Source organism: Notamacropus eugenii, chromosome 1 (assembly GCF_028372415.1).
Source record: "Notamacropus eugenii isolate mMacEug1 chromosome 1, mMacEug1.pri_v2, whole genome shotgun sequence".
NCBI lineage: Eukaryota > Metazoa > Chordata > Mammalia > Diprotodontia > Macropodidae > Notamacropus > Notamacropus eugenii.
Window position 1 is genome coordinate 401,648,578 of NC_092872.1, and position 19,505 is coordinate 401,668,082.

Sequence of the window (19,505 nt, forward strand, 5' to 3'; positions counted from 1 at the left end):
TACTTCTTTCCGAATCAGTTCATGTAAGTCTTCCCAAGCAATTCGAAATTCTTCATATTTATTTCTGCATATTCACATGCCATATTTCCTGAGTCATTTCCCAATAGAAGTGCACCTATTTGTTTCCAGTTACAGACTATCACAGAAAAGGCTTCTATGATTAGCTCCATGTTACAGTGTTCTATAAAGCTTTACTAAGGAAACAGCTCCCCCTGCTGATACTTGTTTCCATTTTCAAAACAAAAATGGCTTCAGTAGCTCCTAAAAAGCATTGCCTCCTCATCTTTTTGGAATCTCATAGATCTAGAGTTGGATAACCTTATTAATCATCTAGTCCAACCCCTTCATTTTGTAGGTGAGGAAGGTGTAGCTGTGATTGGTTTACTAGCTTGTTCAAGGTCAAACAGGCAGTAAGTAGCAGGGCTGGCATTTAACTCCCAACCCATGACTCCCCAAGTTCAGTACATCTTTCATTATAAGAGAATGCCTCCAACGAAAATACTAGATTGATTATCTGACTTTATGAAATTCTATACCCTCTGACAGCATAATATTAACTCAATTCTTCAATAAAATTCATTCTTAGAGAATTCTGGGACTGTTCTCAGGATTCTTTCCTAGTAGTATCAAAAAACTACGTGTGTGTGGAGGAAGTAAGTGTACATTACTTTGGAGCTTTATTCCAAAACATTTGATAGACATGTCCAAAACTGAACTCATTAACTTTCTTCCAAAACTTTCCCCTCTTCCTGTCTCCTTTATTACCTTTGAGGGAACCCTTATCCCAGTCAACAGGGCTCATAACTCAAGGTGTCATCTTTGACTCTCTCTTACCCTCTAGGTCCAATATGTTGCTGAATCATGTCAATTTCATCTTTGCAAAATTTCTTTTATGAGCCCCTTTCTCTCTTCTCTTGCTACCTTACCCTATTCCACCATGGTGCTGGCCCTCATCACGTTATGTCTGAACTATTGCAATAATCTGATTGGTCTGCCTGTCTCAAATCTCTTCCAATCTAGTCCACCCTCCACTCAACTATCAAATTGATTTTCCTAAAGCACAGAGGTGATCATTTCATCTCCCTGTTCAAAAGCTGCAATGGCTCCTTTTACCTTCAAGATCAGAGATAGAATCCTCTCTTTGGCATTCAAAGCCTTTCATAACCTGACCATTCCTGTCTTTCCAGTCTTCTTAAACCTTAGTCATGTTCACTTTAATTCAATGACTGCACTCCTTGCTATTTCTTGCAAAAAACACTCCAATCTCCCAACTCTAGGCATTTTCACTCACTATTCTCCATATCTGGAAGTCTCTTCCTCATCTCTACCTGCTAGCTTTCCTGACTCACTTCAAGTCTCAGCCCAAGTCATGCCTTCCATGAGAAACCTTTTTCAATCTCCCTGAATTTTAATGCTTTCTTCTGAGATTATTTCCAATTTGTCATCTGTCTGTCTATCTATTTAACTAATAAATACCTGTTTGCATGCTTCTCCTTTATTAGCTTGTGAGCTCCTTGAGAACAGGGACATTTTTTGGTGGATAGGGTGGGGTGGGGCTTTCTTTGTATCCTCAGCCACAGTACCAAGCTTATTAGACACTTAACAAATAATGATTGACTTGATTTGATTTGACTTGTCAACAGATATGGCAAACCTCTAAAATTTTCAAGTCAGCTTGTTGGACTGAATTTTCATGTACAGTTGTGTGTATGTGTATATGTGTGTGTGTGTGTGTGTGTGTGTTTATTTTCCAGAAGTTTGTGGATGGCAAAAACCAGTAAGGGATCCCTTCCCTTAAATGCACTTGAGATATATACCCAGTGGACTTTGGTCCTCAGTTACAGAGGGTCCTTATAAGACCAATCTGTTCTCTCAGCCCTCTTCAGTATTTTGATGGGGGAGGAATTTAAGGAAGGGAGAATGAGGTTCCAAAACTTGCGATGGCATCAGGATGGGGGGGACTTTCAGTGCAGAAACTCCCTAGAAGGAGTACAACTATTCTAAAACATAAAGTCTTAAAGAGTCCCTTTGGGCACTGACAGGTTAAGTAACTTACCTACAGTCACACAGCTAATGTGTCAGAGACAGGGCTTGAACCCAAGTCTTCCTGATTATAAATCAGGCCATCTAAGCCAGTCTACCTTTCAAGGTACATTAAGTGCACTGAAATTTCCACTGGCCAAAGGATGGACCTATATAAACAATCCCAGATTATGATACATATGGTGATGTATTTTGAAACAAAACAAGAAATTATTTAATGCATAACATGTACCAGGCATTGTGCGTCATGCTGTGACTACAAAGATAAAAATGAAACTATCCTTACTCTCAAAGGACTTATATTCTATTGGTGAAGAAACAGTGTCCTAAGAAAATCAAGTTCAAAATACATATGAACAAATTTTGGTGGGTGGGGAGTTATGAGTAATGAGCAAAGGAATAAATTGTCCTGTGCAATTGTATCCATCATTACATTCTACCTTGAAGTATTCTCTAAGTGGTGTGTGTGTGTGTGTGTGTGTGTGTGTGTGTGTGTGTGTGTTGTCTCCCTAAGTAGAGTGTACCCTTCTTGTGGGCAGAAACTGTATCAGAAATGTTTGTATGACCTACAGTTCCTAGCACAGTGGTGAACATACAGTGACTGTATATTCATTGATTAATGGAGCGTTGCAAGAGATAGAGCTATGAGTTAACTCACTCATTTGCTCGATCATTATGAGATTTGGAAGATAACAGAAGCAATCCCCCATTTGGTCTGGACTGAAATATGAAATCCCACTTAAGTTACCTAAATCACTGCCTCAAGCAAACACTGGAGCTGAGAAACAGGAAGATGAAAGAGAAGGGTAAGGGTAAGTAGCTGAGAAATTAGATTGGCTGCAAATTCACCCATCAACTCTGACAGAGAGGGAATCAGAAATGTGGTTTTATTGACAGCTTCTATGTCTCCAGCTAATGAAGGGAGGTAAGAGAATGCCTCTAGAAGACAAAACCAGATTCTCCAGGATAATGATTTTCAAGGCGTTTGTTCTATGCTATGTCTGAATTAGCTGGGCCCTCACCTACAGGCACCAATTGATCACTGACCAGCTTGGGGCCAGTTTCCTGATTGGCCTTCATTAAATTGTTTGGCTTGACATGTGTGCTCCATGTTTTCATTTCATTTGTTGGCAATGTGGATATACACAGGTGGACTTTTGGCCATGATCCTAGGTGACTGGCAATGAAACTGAGAGAAGACCCCTGGATTATCTCCCAGAGGCAGGTTACAATACCCATACAAATGAGCTTCTTCCAGAGCACCCTAGTACTGCCCTGCTGAATAAACTCTGATTATAGTCTCATCCTTCACTGTCTTTTGGGTTATTTAGGGCAAATACAAAGAAACTAGCTCTTTACTTGTTCAAGCATCACTTTTCATGTGTGTTACACAAGGCTTTTCTTGATACTGACAATTACTGATGCCCACTCTCCCTAACTACCTTTTATTTAGTCTGCATATGTAGGGTGTCCCAAAAGTTTAATGTTTAATATCTTAATAACTACATTAAGATTTTGGGGATACCTTGTACACATATCCTTTATGTTCTATATGTGAAGTTGTCTCCCTACTTTAGACTATAAATTCCCTAAGAAGAGGGATTTTTTAATATCTTTAAATCTTTGTTGCTTAGCACATAAATGAATGATTGTTGATTAATTGATTACCACAAATTGAAAGGTCTCAAATAATCATATGTTGTCATTGTGGCAGTTTTTAGTTTCTTCATGGGTAAAATGAGGCAGCTGCATGAATATACCAATTATTAAACTGGGGCTCTCTAAGGTCCTTTCTAGCCCAAATGTCTCATAGGTTCTATAGCTTCTACTGTTGGGAAATAATTTAATTTAGCATGGAAGGTAACTAATTCAATACAAGTATTTGTTAAATATTGACTATGTATATGTCAGACATTGTGTTAGACCCTGATGAAATAGAAAGGAAATAGTTGCTACCCTCAAGAAGCTTACAATCTCTGTATAATAAACAATATAAAAATAAATACAAAATGCATAGAGTATTTTTTAGGAGGAATAGACACTAACAATTGAAGGCCTTACATAAGAGGCTGCAATTGAACTGAGCCTTAAAGGGAGTGAAGGATTCTAAGAGGTAAGAGGTGAAGAGGCTGAGAATCCCAGGCTTACCAGGTGAGAGGTTGGGCAAGATGGAAAAACATGTATGGGGACACTAAGTAGGCTAGTTTGGCATATGGGGAAAGAGGAGTGTAATACAAACTCAGTCCTGAAAAATAGATTGGAACCAGATGGTAAAGGACTTTAAATGCCATATCTAGGAGTCTACATTTTATACCAGAGACAATAGGAAGCTCTGAAAGCTTATTTTTTTAATAAATTTATTTATTTTTAATTTTCAATATTTACTTCCATAAATTTTAAATTTTCTCCCCTTCCCTCCCACCTCCCTCCTCAAGGTGATGAGCAATCTGAAGTAGGCTCTCGCTATATAATCTTATTAACCATATTTTCACATTAATCATGTTGTATAGCAGAATTAGACCAAATGGGAGGAGCCATGAAAAAGAAAAAAACAAAACAGAAAAAAAGAGCAAATGATATCCTTGGATCTGTATTCAGACTCCATATTTCTTTCTCTGGATATGGATGACATTTTCCATCATGAGTCTTTTGGAATTGTTTTAGGTCGTTGCATTGCTGAGAAGAGCTAAGTCTGTCAAAGTCAGTGGCTATAACTATGTACAGTGTTCTCCTGGATCTGCTCCCCTCACTTAGTTAGCATCAGTTAATATAAGTCTTTCCAGGTTTTTCTGAAATCCCCTTGCTCATCATTTCTTACAGCACAATAGTATTCCATGACATTCATGTACCACAACTTCTCAGCCATCCCCCAAATGATAGGCATCCCCTCAATTTCCAGTTCTTGGCCATCACAAAAACGGCTATAAATATTTTTGTACATGTGGGTCCTTTTCCCATTTTTATGATCTCTTTGGAATACAGCCCTAGAAGAGGTATTGCCACTCCAGAAGCTTCTTGAGCATGGAAGTGATGGTGTCAGATATATGTTTTAGGAAGAACTATTTGACAACTGTATGGAAGATGGTTTGGAGGTGGAAGAAAAAGGGAAATCAATTAGGAGACCATTCCAACACTGCAATGAAAGTTAGTGAGAGTCTAAATTAGAGTGGTAGCTGTAGGCTTGCACAAAAGGAGATGAATACGAGGAATGTTTTGGAGGTAGACTCTAACATTTGGCGTCTGATTGTATACGCACACGCGCACACATACAGACACACACACACACACATATATACATATACATGTATTTTGAGAGACAATGAAGGATGATTGGAAAGACAGTAGTATATATACTCCAAACATTTCCACCGGCTACCTTGTGATATTTCATAGGACATTAGAAGTTGCCAAGTTTGCTTAAACTTCTGGATTATTGAGGTGGTTGTTAATAATGTTTTAAGTTTTCTTTGGAAAGTTTCAAAATTCCTCATATTCTTTATCCTAGAGATTCCACTATTGTGTTTATGCCCCCCAAGTAGGTAACTGACTACAAGAAAAGACCTATTTGTACAGAAATGTTCATAACAGTACTGTGGCAATATCAGCCGGAGACAAACTGTATGCCCTGCAACTGGAGAATGACTGAAAAAAATCGTAGCATATGAATATAATGGAATATTACTGCACCATAAGGGACAATAGATATGAAGGATTTCAAGAAATACGGAAACACTTGTACAAAATAATAAAGTGAAAAAAACAACAGAAAACAAACAATAGCAAAGGATAAATGAAAACAATTTTAAATGACAAAAGAACTAAGACAAAATAATAGACAATAGTGGTACCACTTATACTTTCACAGTTATAAGTAGGAGGTGAATTCTTAACCAAACAAGGAACAGAGGTAATTGTAAAAGATAAGATAGATAATTTCTTTCAAATGGAATGAAAATGCCTGTATCTTCCCTCCCCAAATTAATGTATATAAGATAAAAAGAAAAGCAGTTAAATGTGTCGGGGGGGGGGGGGGAGAGACTGTATTAAATTCACAGGCTTGTGATCCAAAATAGACAAATAAGAGAAATATAAGCCTGAAAGTCATTCCATAATAGTTGTGTTCAAAAGATGTGAAAAACTGTCGCCAAAAGAAGTGCAAACTCTTAGCTATATGAAATAATATTTCAATCACTACTAACAAGAGAAATTTCAAACAACACTAAGATTTTGCCTCACATCCAGCATTTGGCAAAAATGGCAAAAATGGGAAGAGTAAATGTTGGAGGAGGGTGTGGAAAGACAAATACACGATATATTGTTAATAGAGTTGTGAATAAATACAACATTCTGGAAAACAATTTGTAATTTCAAAGAAAGTGGGTAAAACATCCATACCCTTTGACCCAGAGATTCCAGAGCTAGGTTTATGCTCCAAGGAGGTCATTAACTAAAAGAAATGGTCCATATTCCTCAAAATACTTATAGCAGCACTTTTTTACAGGAGCAATGAATTGAAAGCAAAGTAGATATCCATTAATTTGGGGGAATGACTTAGCAAACATGGTACCTGAATGTAATGTAACATTGCTGTGCTATGAGAATCAGTGAACTTGATGGATACAGAGAAGCACGGAGGGACTTACATGAACTGATGCAAAGTAAATAGACAAGAAAAAATATGCACTATTATATCAACGTAAATGTAAATAAGAGCCACCACAAAATAATTAAAAATGAATGTTGCAACATCATAAAGAACAACGAACAAACATGGAGCCAAAGAAGAGATGTAAAAATATCCTTGCAATTCCCTATTCCTTTGTGAAGGTAAGGTATTCATGGGTGCAAAACATCATATATATATATACACATGTATATGTATGTGTATGTATGTATATTTGTATGTTTCTATGTATGTATATATTTTATGTAAATACATGCATACACATACATGTATGTATACGTATGAGCACACATACATAGATACACAGATATACAAACATATACAGTTAGATTTTTTTCAGTATCGATTGGTTTTGCTGATTTTCCTCCTTTGTTTTCTTAAAAAATAAATTTTAAGGGATAACTCTTGGAAGGGGAGAGGAGAGGTTAAAGGGAGAAATTTAAGGGATGCAAAAAAGCAAAGATACCAACAAAATTTATTTTTAAAAAATTGTTATTGCCTTATTAGTGTTCTGTCCTTATACCAAATGATAAATGTTTCAAGTATAAGGTTGCACATACTAACAGTATTAATCACTTTCATGCGATTTTGTTTAAATATTTGAGAGAACTATGCTTTAGGGCTATCTGTGAGTTCATTGGAGCGTGTATGATTCATCAAAACAAAATGGATTAATAAGAACATAATTGTTTTTGTAAAATAAACAAAAATGATTAAAGATAAAATGTCCAAATATAAAAATAGCTAACTGACTCCAAGAAACTGCAGAATGTGTCTGTATCTTATAATTTGTTTTCCAAAAAAGATACTCTCCTCCCCCAATTCAAATTAAATACAAACAGAAAGGACTTTAATGCTTGGTTCAAATGTTGATATACTTGGCTTCTCTTCATCTTTCTTTACCTGACTGCAGCATTTAACATGGTTGGTTTAACCTTTCCTCTCACATAGTGCTTGTCTTCTGGTTTTTTGTAACATTGGGTTTTTTTTTTGTTGTTGTTCTCTTCCTATGTCTTTTGCTATATGTCCTCAGTTTTCTATGCTGGACCATAATCCATATCACACATCCTGAGGGTGTACTTTAAAATACTGTCTTGAACTCTCCTCTCTTCTCTTTCTACACACTGTCTCTATTACTCAATGACCTCACAAGTTCTCATAGGTTTAACTGTCATCTCTACGTAGATGACAATACCTCTATGTCCCTCAGACATTTCAAATCAAACAAATCCAAAATAGAATTAATTCTCTTTTAGGTAAAAACCCACATCTCTCAAGCTCCTATCTTACTTTCAAGGGTTCCACCATCCTTCTAATCTACTCCAACAACATTAGACACATCTTTGACTTTTTACTCTCCCTCGTCCCACATATCTCATCAGTTACAAAATCTCATTGATTCTATCTTCATACCATCTCTCCCGTCATTTCTCCTCTGTCCAGTCATGCAGCCACTACTGTAGCTCAGGTTCACATCATCTCTTACCTGGACTAGTACAATACCCTCCACATTGGTTTCTCTTCTTCAAGTTTCTTTTCTCCCCAGTCCATCTTCCACGTAGCTGCCAAGTGACATCCTAAAGCTTAGGACAAACCATATCACTTTGTCACTCAATAAATTCTAATGGCTCCCTATTATCTCTGTAATCAAATATAAACTCCTCTGTTTGCTGTTTAAAATCCTTCATAACCTAGCTTCAACCTCCCAGCCTTTTTATATATCACTTCACTTCACGAATCTTATGATCCACTCAAATTCACCATCTTGTTGTCCTCATACATGTTAACCCATCACCCAACTCTGTGCCTTTGCATAAGCTGCCTCTCTTTCCCTCCTCTTATGCCTGGAATGCACTCCTTCTTCACTTCTACTTTCAGAATTCTTAGTTTCTTTCAAAGCTTAGCTCAAAGTCCACTTCTTATACAAGATCTTTTCCAATCCTCTCAAATGCTTGTTCCTCTTTCCCTCCAATATCTATTAATCTATCTATGCTTCTGTGTGTACATACATACATATATATATATATATATATATATATATATATATATATATATATATATATATATATACATATAAATTCTTATATCTTTTTATCTCCCTCTCATTCCCATACCCCCCAACAAAAGAACATGAACTTCTTGAGGACAGGGATTGTTTCATTTTTGTAATCTCAGCACCTATCACAGTTCAAGAACATGAACTTCTTGAGGACAGGGATTGTTTCATTTTTGTAATCTCAGCACCTATCACAGTTCTTGACCTAGAGTGGGCATTTAATAAATATTTTTTGGTCTATTAATTGGTTGATTCCATCACTTCATGCCTGAGATAGTAATCAGGAACTGTGAATCCCTTTTTCTGACTTCATTGGACAAGGCAATGTTATACCTTGCCTAGTTTAAACATGGAACATTTTGATGAAGAATGTATTGAAGCATGTGATATTATGCCCAAAGGTGCTCCTGACTCATAACCTGCTGAACTGTGAATCAGTATACTTTACTGCCAAATTGACATTGCCTAGATGCAAGGTTCTCTGGTCTTCAGATGAAGGAGAACAGACTGTGCCCTAACAATCATAGAAAGAGCCACAAAGCCCATTATGGCCAGACTATTCAGCACATCTGTTCATTTTATAGCTGCCTAGCAACAACCTCTATGATCTGGCTGAAAATAAACTGGTAATTTGTGTGCTATTCAAGCTAATAGCTAATTAACTCTACGAAGGACTTTTTGTCCAGTTCTATGGGCTACACACACATTTTGTCCTGGGATCAGTCAATTCAATGAGCATTTATTAAGGATTTACTTCAGCCTGAAGAAGGAAAGTTCTCACTGATGAAATATGCAACCTTTAACTTCACTAAGCACCATACTGCTCCAAGAGAAGCAGTATGTATAGTAGATAGAGCAACAGAACTGCAGTCAAAGATCTGGATTCAATTCCTGACTGTTCCTCATTACCTGTATTTTCTTGGGCAAGTTATTTATCTTTTCTGGGGCTCTGTTTCCTCAGCAGCACATAATAGTTTCTTGGATATGTGTGAGGTTTTTGCCCTCCCCTCTAGCCTGAATATCCTCTGACTGTCATGAGGACTCATGGAATTTAATACTGAGCTGGAACTCTCTGGATCTACTAAAGAAGAATGATTCCTGTCACTCAAGGAGAATGATCTTCTTAACAGATTAGAAGTGTCAAATTCAACCCTCTGAGTGTTAGAGGGTCGGGTGAGATGATTTACTTTTCTCCACCTAGCTACAAGCCATAAGTTCATGGCTTCCTGGACAAGCTGGTGCTTCACCTGGGACCACTTCCCATTCATGTCCTCTTTTCTTTGGTGTAAGGCCTTGTGAGATTTCAAAAGGCAGTTGACATCTTCTCTTTTCCTGGCACCCCATCCATAGGGTAGCATCTACTGGAAGGGCTACAGGGTCACAGCAGCAGAGGCAGAGGAAATAGTTGTCCATGAAAAAGGAGAGATCAGTGGAAAGAAAAAGCCTAGGTGGACTTGATCAAAATATATACAATAGAAGTAAAATGCAATATAGCAAACTAATAGTCCTCTCAAAGAAACTATTTGACAAGATTCCAAAGAGCCTTGCCTCTCCATTGATTTTAATCATTCCCTGATTCTTGATAACCTAGAATCCCTTTTTCTATGTGGAAATTAAACTACTACTGCACACCTGGATTTATATCTATATTTGAACACCTTTTAAAAAACTTTTTCATTTCTTTCTCTACTCCACCTGGGGAGAGCCCCTTAGATTAGAGGCAAAAATAAAATTGATCTTTAAGAATGTGAAGTAGGCTAAGAAGCTAGTTGAAATAATTAATAATTTTAGCAAAGTAGTAGCATATAAAACAAATGCACATAGATCATCAGTATTTCCATGTCACAAAAAAAAAAAAAAATTCCTACAAGAAGAGATAGTAAGAGATACCCCATTTAAAATAAACATAGACAGCACAAAATACTTGGGAGCATACCTGCCAAGACAAACCCAGGAACTACATGAACATAATTATAAAACACTTTTTACACAAATAAAGTCAAATTAAGATAATTGGAGAAGCATTAATTTTTCATGAGGGGGCAGAGCCAATGTACTAAAAATGACTGTACCTAAACTACTTTACTTCTTCAATGCCATTTCAAATAAATCACTAAAAAAGTATATTATTGAGCTAGAAAAAAATAATTATGAAATTCTTCTGGAAGAACAAAAGGTCAAGAATATCCAAAGAATTAAATGAAAAAATGTAAAGGAAGAAGGTTTAGCAGTACTAAATCTTTTTTTTCATTGCCATGATTTTATTACTGATCTCCTCCAAAGGCAATAACCTTTTTTTTTCCAGTAGTAATTGCAAAAATACTTGTCCAGGTAAAATAATCTCTCTCTCTCTCTCTCTCTCTCTCTCTGTCTCTCTGTCTCTCTGTCTCTCTCTCTCTCTCTCTGTCTCTCTCTCTCGCTCCCTCTCTCTGTCTCTGTCTCTCTCTGTCTGTCTGTCTCTCTCTCTCTCTCTGTCTCTCTCTCTCTCTCTCTGCAATATACTGTACAAAGAAATACAATTTAATGAGATTTTTCCTTCATAAATACATTTGCAAGAAATGTGGCTACACTTCTTGCGCAAAGATCAAGCCTTAGACCCAATTCACTCTGGAGCTTATAGACGGGGCAACAAGTCCTCACCCACCTAGCACCAAGTGGATGTAATAACTAAATAGTAATTGTTTCTCTTTTACCCAGGAACACTGAGGGTCTTCCCCTCCTAGTTTGATTTTTTTTTTTTATTAAAGGGCCCACCCCTTGAGTAACTTAAAGAAGAGTATTCATTGAATGGGTGTATCTCACTCAAAGTGAGAATGCGATATGACGTTAGCCTGAAAGGGCCAAGGTCACCCATTGCATCCTGGGCCATCTGCAGTCATCCTGATGAATATCAAGCCACTGAACCCAGATGGCTCAGGAGAAGAAAGTGAGGCTGGTGACCTTGCACAGCCCTCCATCACTCAAATCAAAGTCAACTGCAAGTCACGTCATCATCGAGACTGGAGGACAAACACAACAACAAGATTTGAAAACAGCACAAATTTTATAAGGATGCCCTTTTTCACAAAATTTTGACTATATACCAATGTGGTTAAGTTAGCATTTACACGGTAGTTTTAAGATATTTTTTGAGTAATGTTCTATATAATGCATATCACACCCAGCAAAAAATCAAGGTTGAGGAAAGCATGGTAAGAATTTAAGAATATACTGTAGTTTAAAAAAAAGAAAAGAAAAATGGAGCACCTGGGGTTACTTCTTCCACCTGTACCACCCTGTGTGGGTTTCATATAAATACAAATCCATTCTTCCTCCTTGTTTTGTTTTGTTTCCAAAACTACCTGACAAAGAGATGTGCTGAATTCTGAGATGTGCTTCTCGTCATGACTTCTTAATTTTGTCCTTCTGACTTCCACAGCACAAGATTATCTACCAAAATCAAAACAAAATATCCTTTCTCTTTCCAGGAAGAGACTGTAAAGCAGAATATGTTATAAAGAGACTGGGGTTCATGTAAAGTCAATAGGAGGAAAGGACATGCTATGCTTGACTTGTCAGTCTATCCATACATTAATCCATACTTGAAACTACGGTAAAACTACCCACCTTATTCAGAAGTGAATTTTTAATAACTGATCTGGCATGATTCCAGAAAGTTGTAACTATAAATGTACTTAAGTCAGTTATTATCAAAACTATCTTATACTGGTTAAGAAATAGAAAGGTATAATAAAGTAGACATACAAAGCATAGTAGTAAATGACTAATCTCATAATAACCTTGTGATTGACAATTGTAAAGATTTAAGCTTTCGAGATAAGAACTCACTATATGGTAAAACATTATCAGGAAAACTGGAAAGCTATCTGGCAGAAAGTGGGTATAGGCCAATATCTTACACCATTTACCAAGATAAATTCAAAATAGACACATGATCTAGGCATAAAGGGAGATATTATACATAAATTAGACATTATACATAAATTAGAACATAGAACATTACTTAGACATGGATAAGAGAAGAATTTATAAATAAAGGAGACACAGAGCATTGTAAGATACAAAATGGATAATTTTGATTACATTAAAAAGGTTTTGTACAAATAAAACCAACACAGCCAAGATTAAAAGGAAAGCTGATAATTGAGAGGAAATTTTTATAGATAATTTCTCATATAAAAGACTCAAATCTCAAATATATCAAGAACTTTGTGAAATTTATAAGAATATGAGTCATTCACCAATTGATAAATGGTCAAAGAATATGAATAGGTAGTGTTTTGAGGAAATCAAAACTATATATAGTCATATAAAATACTCCAAATCATTATTGATTAGAGAAATACAAATGAAAACAACTTTGAGATATCTTCTCACACCTATCAAATTGACTAAAATAATAGAAGGGGAAAATGACAAATGTTGAAGGGGATATGGAAAAATTGAGAAACCAATATACCATTGGTGGAACTGCCAACTGATCCAACCATTTTGGAGAACAATCTAGAATTATGTGTATACTCTTTGACCTAGCAATACCACTATTAGGTCTGTTTCCCAAGGTGATGAGGGAAAAAGGAAAAGAACCTATATGTTTTAAAATATTTATAGTTATTCTCTTTGTAGAGGTAAAGAGATGGAAATTGATGGGATGCCTATCAGTTGGGGAATGGTTGAATAAGTTGTGGTACATTATTATGGTTGAATACTACTGTGCTGTAAGAAATGATGAGCAGGTTGATTTTAGGAAAATATGGAAAAATGAAATAATGAAGAGTAAAATGAGCAGAACCCAGGGAACATTGTATATAGTAATAGCAATATTATTTGAAGAATAACTGTTATTCTGAGTGTTATAAATACTTAAATCAACTACAAAAGACCTAAGAAGGAAAATGCTGCTTACCTCTAGAGAAAGAACTGATAACTAGAAGTAAGCACAGTATAATTTTATGCACACACATCTATATCTCTTTCTCTCTCTATCTATATCTGGGTCAAATAGTGGTCTTCTCTAGTGCAAGGTGGGGAGATAGATTGGAACTTAAAATGTAACAAAAAATAAGTTAAATTAAATTAAAAAAAAGAAATCTGACGTAGAAGTAGAATTGAAACACTGGGGAGCCTCATTCCCCTATTGAGAAGAGAGGCAACCCTGGAACAATGAGTCTAGGGCAAACCTAAATAATTGATAAAGGACATAGATTGACCAATGTCACCAGCCATATGATGTCTAGCTTGCCCCTGTAGTAGATATACAATTATGAAGTTGAGCTAGATAACTTCTAAAAGTCCATCCAGTTCAAATATTCTCTGATTTTAGTCAAATCCTGAAATTTTATTAGATCTTATAGAATGTGAAATAGAAGGAACTTCAGAAGCTATTTTGTCCAGTCTTTATTGTTTTATAGATAAGGAAACTGAAGTTCTTACCTAAGGTCATACAGTTGGGGGTCTAAGATAGTATTTGAACCCAGGTTCTGGTCCTCTGATTGTAGAACTTAGATTTTTTTCCCTTTATTCCCATTGTCATTCCACTTTTGTCTCTGCTTTCTCTGCTTCCAATCAGTCTTATACACCAATGACATAGTCATCTTGCAAAGACATGGCTGCTATTGTAATGAACTTCAAAAGGTTCTCAGATTTTTTTTCTCAATGAAAATATTCTAAGCCCCTTCCAGGTGAAAGGCACCATGCTAGTTTCTGAGTCTACAAACATGAAAAAGGGACAGAGTCTCTGTCAAGATATTTACAGTTTACTAAAATGTGAACTCATCACAAAATGGGATCCCTTTTTCATTTTCTGTACTTGTATCCCCAGAGCTTAACACATTATCTGGGACTTAGTAGGTAGTCAGTACCTAATAAATACTTAATTGATAGGTTGATTGATTGATTGATTGATAGGGGGAATATAACATATACATGGATAATTACAACACATGATGCAGCTCAATAGGAATTTAACAAAGACTTCTTTTAATAGCTCTTCTTTTTCCTGGAAGGCCTAATGATAAAAGACAACAGTGAGATATCAGGGAAGACAAAGTAAGCTAGAGTAGAGTAAGCTACTGTAGACAGAGATCTTACATGTACCCAAATTCTCTTTCCTTGAACATGCTTCAAGCGTGCACTTCCAGGCCATACTTTCCATGCAGGGAGAGGCTCCTGAGACTAGTATTGGGCTGATACTTGCTGTTTCTTCCTGCTATCCTTACTGTGGCCATGCAATGAAAAATGAGCCCAGATAGATCCCTTAGAGCCAAGGTGACTGAAGGAGTAGTTGGGGGATTCCTGAAACAGACACAGGATGATGGTGTTTGCAGTGGTGAAACAGACCAGTCTTGCCCCCTTGAGATATCAGTATTCCAAGAAAGACCAGGCTGGTGGCTGCTATGACACCTCAGTCACTGTTGATATCAATCAGTCAATAAACATTAAGGGCCTACTCTGTGCCAGGCACTGTGCTAAGTGATGGGAATCCAAAAAGAAGCAAAAAATAGATCCTGCACTCCAGGAGCTTAAAATCTAATGGGGGAGACAATATGAAAGCAATGTGTACAAAGCAAGCTCTGTGTGTGTGTGTGTGTGTGTGTGTGTGTGTGTGTGTGTGTGCATGCACAAGATTTTCAGCTGGGAGAGTAGGCAAGGGGGAGCCACGGGAAGTTTTAGGAAGGATAAAAAGGTTTGGAAGAAACACTGCAAAGAGTAGGATAGTGAGTTGATAAGGGGGATAAATGTGATTGGCCAGAAACAGGTTATATAACATAAATTTGTAGTGGACCCAGTCAGAAGAGTTATATGATTTTCTCTGTCTTTACTCAGTAGCATGTATGAAAGAGTGAAGGCAATGAATGGTGAGAGGTAAAGCTGAGATTTGGTTGGGTGTAATGGGCAATACAATAAGGTGGCTAGGGATTCAAGAGAGGAGGACAGTGTAGAGTTGAATTGATACAACAAGGAGTCAAGAAAGGAAAAAGAGGAGGGAGTGGTTAGTATAGGAGAGATGGCCTGGGAGAGAATTGGAAGGTCCAGGAATTGGAGGTCACAGTGCAAAGAGTAGAATTTTGTAAAGGAAGGCAGAAGAGGTGAAGAGACAATAGTTTATGATCAAATAAGGGGGTTTTAGAATTCTTGAACACAAAGGTGGTATATCTGTGAGTGATGGCAAGATTAGAGAAGTGTTCTTAGTGTGTGATTGAGACTGGATGAATGAGTAGCTCATGGGGAGTGAGTAAGTTAAGGAACTGAGTAATTAGGGTATTTGAAGGAGAATCAATATGTATGTTAGAGTCTCCTAGTATGAGTGCAGGAGTTGGGAAGGACAGAAAAATTGTGAGCCAGGTATCAAACTCATTGAAGAAGAAAGGAGAATGTCCTGGGCATCTGTAGACCACTGCCACCAGAATTTTTACTGGATGATAGATATAAATGGTATGAAGCTCAGAGTGGTTACTCAAAATAGGAAGTGGCAGTGGGAAACAAAGAGTATTCCAATTCTCCACCTTGACCATTAAGCAGTGGAGAATGAGCAAAGGTGTGGCCAGCCCTGGAAAGGGTAAACCAGGGAGGCTGAGTATTGGAGGTAGGGGTTGAAGAGAGAAACCAGGTTTCAGTAAGAACTAGGAGATGAAAGGAGTGGGAGAAGAAAAGACTTAAGATGAAGAAAAATTGTTTACAGAAAATTTATATATACATATGTGTATGTATATATGTGTATATATGCATTTGTATATGTGTACACACATATACAAATGCATATATACACATATACATGCATATATATGTATATATATATATATATATATATATATATATATAGAGAGAGAGAGAGAGAGAGAGAGAGAGAGAGAGAGAGAGAGAGAGAGAGAGAAAGAATGAGAGAGAGAGTTGTCTATACAACAAGCATTCCAGAAGACACAGTCAAAGAGCTAGGTAGATTTAGGTTGAAACATTCTAATGGGAGGGTCAAAGGAGGTGGGAATGAGGAATCAAGTGGTAAGGAATATGGAAGGGAGTGTGAATGGTGACCTACAGGAGTTCAAAATCACTGGGATGTGAACAGTGTGATCAGATGTGAGAATGTTCATTATTGACTGGAGGATGCCACTCCTCTATCCTCAAAGGACAGGTGCTACAGGAGATAGGAGTCCTGAAGTCAAAGAGAGGGTTGCTTTTTGTTTCAGAGGTTCAACACATCCCATTTGGGTGACTGGGCTGGCAGAAGGAGCTGGAAGTTGCCCTTATGCTGGCAGAGATGGAAGTTGTTGCTTCAGGCAGATGGAAGACTTTTGACCCTGGCCCCTGGCAGCCTTTCCTCAGGAGATATGATAAACCCAGCAAAAGATGGAAAGCTCTAATGTTCACTAACCTCACCTGAGGAGGCGGGGTATGAGGGGACAGCAGAAGGTGGTGGACTCCCTGTTGTTTGGGGTAAGTAGAAGACTCCTGGCCCCAAGTAGCCTTTCCTTATGGAACATGAGGTACAAGGAACTACTGTGCCAGTCTGAGCTTTGGAGATCTATGTTAGCCTTGTGTACCCCATGAGGAACTTACTGCCTCTCCACCCGCCCCTTTCCTCTGATTCTTTGTAGAGCTGATCCAGGAAGTTCCCACTAAACAATTCTTTCCTCTATTTCCTCTTTTTATGCCTGGGGCATGGTAAGGATGGTCAAGCAGCAGTTTCTTTATAGCTCTGCTATGGTACACTTCCATTTATGGTTATTCACTTTATTATGCTTTAACAAATCACATAGTCACTAAAAAAAAGTCAATAGTCTGGGTCTTATGAATGCTGTTAGTGAAGCAAGAGCAAGAGATTTCCCAAATGTGGGGTTAGAGCTAAGAACCAAACTGAGATTTCCATAATTGCCTTATTTCAGAGTGGAATATTATATTTCTTCTCTTCTTCCTCTACCATACTTCTAGATAAAAAAATAAATCAAGGCAATAGAGCTGAGAGGAGGGAGGAGAGTAGCCCAAGGGCTTATGGAAAAGTCACTTCTGGTGACAGTAGGGATGCTGTAGCCATTTGGAAAGTCTATATCCTCACTTGATAGGTTGCTGAAAGCAAAGAAATGAGCTTATTGTGGGTTCCTGCTTTGTTGGTAGCACAACAAGTGTCAACAGGGATGTCTAATAGGTCTAACAGGTGTCCATGCAGGCTCCACCACTGTCACATGGGCAAAGGAGAAATTCAGACAAAGTGTTTTGGAAAAATTTGAAGAATAAAGAAATACAATTAGCTGAAAAGATTAGGACTGGCTTCATGGAAGAGGCAGCTAGCTGAGCTGAACCTTGGAGGAAGAGAAGGATTTTACTACGGAGAGATGATGAAGTAGTAGGGGAGGTTGACACAGATAGTCAGGTGGGAGAGGGCAGCATGAGACTGAGGAACAGCCAATAGTCTAGTTTGGCTAGAACAGGGAATATGTGGAAGGGAACAGTTTAAAGTAAAACTAAAAAGGGAGGTTGAAGCAAGATTGTGTCAGGCTGAGGAATTAATTTTTTCTCTTGGAAACAATAGATAGCCACTAAAGTTTCTTAGGGCAGGGAAATGACACAGTCAGAGTCATACATCATTCTGGTAGGTATATGAGAGATGGAGGAGAGAGTATTACAATAGTCTGAGACTCCAAGTTCTTGATAAAAATTTTAGTCAATTCAATTTACTAAACATAAGTACTTACTATGTAAAAGGAATTTTGCTAGGCACCAGGGATACAAAGACAAAGACAAAGACAAAACAATCCCTGACCTCAAGGGACTTTTAGTAATAGGACATATTCAATTAAATAGGCAGAAAATAAGGAGTGATAGGGACAAAAAAGAAAGAAAATAAAAGTGACCCAGGAATATTTGGAGAGAGAAAACCTTCAGATGGGGAGATCAAAGAAGGTCAAGGCAAAGGAAGTGGCACCTAAGTTGATTCTCAAGGAAGAGGGTGTCTCGTTCAGCTGTGTCCAACACTTCACTAATCCCTTTGTGATTTTCTTGGCAAAGATACTGGAATGGTTTGCCTTTTCCTTCTTTGGTTCATTCTATGGATGAGGAAACTGAAGCTAAGTGACTTGCCCAGGGTCACACAGCTAGTGTGTGTCTGAGGCCAGATTAGAACTCAGGTCTTCCTAACTCAAGACTCAGTACACTATCCACTGTGCTACCTACCTGCCTATATTATGTTTTCCTGGAAGGAAGGGTGGGGACCGGGGCACTGCAGGTTTTTAGTAGTGGGAATGGCAAGGTCAGAACTGTTCCTTAGGAAGATTGCTTTGGTAGTTCTGTGTGGAAGCTAGACTGAACTGGAAGGCAGAGAGACCAGTTAGGAGGCTATTATTGTAGCTTGTCCTTATTTCTCAAAGAGGACCATGGCACCTGGAAGGTGATGCCATGACTCGCAAGTGAGGCAGGGCCATGCAAAGTCACCTTTCTCCTCTGAGCATAGATCAGGATGACTGGAGGCATAAAAGTCCAGGAAAGAAGCCATAAGAGCCTGAACTTGGATGGGGCTGTGAGAATAGAGAAGAGACAAGGGTAAGAAACATTGTGGAAGTGGGATCAATAGATCTTGATTGGATGTGGGTTCAATCCTGGGGACCAGGGAGATATACTAGCATTTCTTAATATCAAGTCTTTCTTGTGGATGGAAGGAATAAGCATTTTTAAGTGTCCACTATGTGCCTGACACTAAGTGCTCAAATATTTCATTTGATCAACCCTGTA